Raw genomic sequence first — 1,739 nt, forward strand, 5'->3', positions numbered from 1 at the left:
ATTGCTTTTGTTCTGCCATCCATTACGGTAACAAGTCCATCTTATTTTTAGTGATTATGTACTGTCACTTGGCCGCTGCCATCCAAGATCCCATCATGTCTGTTGAATTCAGGAATTCTTTTGTGTGTGCACAGTGAAATCAAGGACAATGTTAACAGATATGTGACAGACTGAAAGACATCCAAAACCAAGATGGAATTATTAACTAGACCATACAAAGAACTTCTACAAATCAACAAGACAAAGGTAGGTAATCAACTGAAACATGCGGGTCTGCGCTCTGCGACCACCACAGTGAACATGGCCACAGGAGTGCAAGTTGCTGATGAAGTATGCCACGTTTTTATGACACTAAGGTTTGGAAGTGCTCCGCACCAGAAGAAATCAAGAAAAGAAAGAAGGCTGTCATTTTTTTGTCTCAGTGTAGACAAAAAGCGCCTCATTGTAGAAGGCAGCAAAGAGATTTTGGTGTAACCATAACTGATCCTTTCAAGCATTTTGTGGAAATGCTTCCTGAAAAAGATTGTTGCTATATACTTTGCATGATGCAAGCTTCGAAACAAAGGAATCCAGAAAAGAGGAGTTGATGCTTTTTTCGTGGGCACCAGAACTAGAACCTCTGAAACATAAAATGATCTATGCAAGCTCCAAGGATACAATCAAAAAGAAATTTCAAGGCATAAAACACAAATGTCAGGCAAATGGGCCAGAGGACCTCAACCGGACTTGTACTGCTGAAAAGCTAGGTGGATCCTTAATCGTAGCTTTTGAAGGATGCCCTGTATAGATCACTGTTTGGTGTCACAAATTGAAATCTTCCATGTTTAATGTTATCCTCTTGCTATATAAGTAAAGCAAATACATTTAGGCCAGGGACTCACTGAGGGGGAGCTGTCTCATCATTTGTTAGGGTAAACTAACTATTCTATGAACATGTGCAAATGGCCCTAAATAAATCTAAACTCTAAAGTTCAAAAAAAAAAACATGCAAAAAGGATATGAATAAGCTGAGGAAAACCTCAATGGTTAAAAATGTAGAAATGTTTATCCTCACTAACCATTAGGGAAACTTAAACTAAAAGAATGGGAGATCCCTTTATACCCATGAAATTAGAATGTCACACAGTACCAAGCATTGGTAAGGGTGGAGGACAATGGGAATTCTGATGGATTGTTGGTACAAGTATAAATAGTTTTAGCCATTCAGAAAAAAATTCAGATGTAGCTCATATCTCAGTATTACCAGGTCAGGGATGCTACTCCACAAGCCCATGAGGAGTTATACCTAAAGATTATCAATATAGCATTACTTATAGAGGTAGGGAGTTGGAGGCAACCTAGATAGCCACCATTAGGAAAAAACACAAATGATTTTTTTTTAAATAGAATCTAATTGTGGATGTATGTTATGCAATACAACACAGCAAGTCTTGCTGAATTTTCTTGCAAAAATAGATCTTTGCCTGACCTTTTCACTCTATATCTCTACTACTACCTCAGTCCAGGTGATCTTTACAGTTTGTTAGATGCCTGCAACAGCCAAAAGTGATCTCCGTATTCTACTTTTGGAACTTCCTACCTTCTTTCAACATGGTAGGAAAAATGACCTTAAAATATGTCAGTGTTCCCAAATAAGAACATGATCTGCCTTCCCGTCAGTTCAAGTCTTATGCTATGTTCTCAAATAGACTTTATAGTTTTCTTCACTTATTTCACCACGTACTGACCCAATAAAGATT

The 1,739-nt window shown here is 38.0% G+C and overlaps 1 pseudogene; it reads left to right on the top strand.

The window, feature by feature from the left end:
* The first annotated feature begins 300 nt into the window (after positions 1-300).
* On the top strand, positions 301-787 carry LOC112406642 (destrin pseudogene; annotated as a pseudogene).
* The last annotated feature ends 952 nt before the right edge of the window (positions 788-1,739 follow it).

The sequence above is a fragment of the Neophocaena asiaeorientalis genome, unplaced genomic scaffold (genome assembly GCF_003031525.2).
Source record: "Neophocaena asiaeorientalis asiaeorientalis breed wild unplaced genomic scaffold, Neophocaena_asiaeorientalis_V1.1 scaffold59, whole genome shotgun sequence".
In the NCBI taxonomy this organism is placed as follows: Eukaryota; Metazoa; Chordata; class Mammalia; order Artiodactyla; family Phocoenidae; genus Neophocaena; species Neophocaena asiaeorientalis.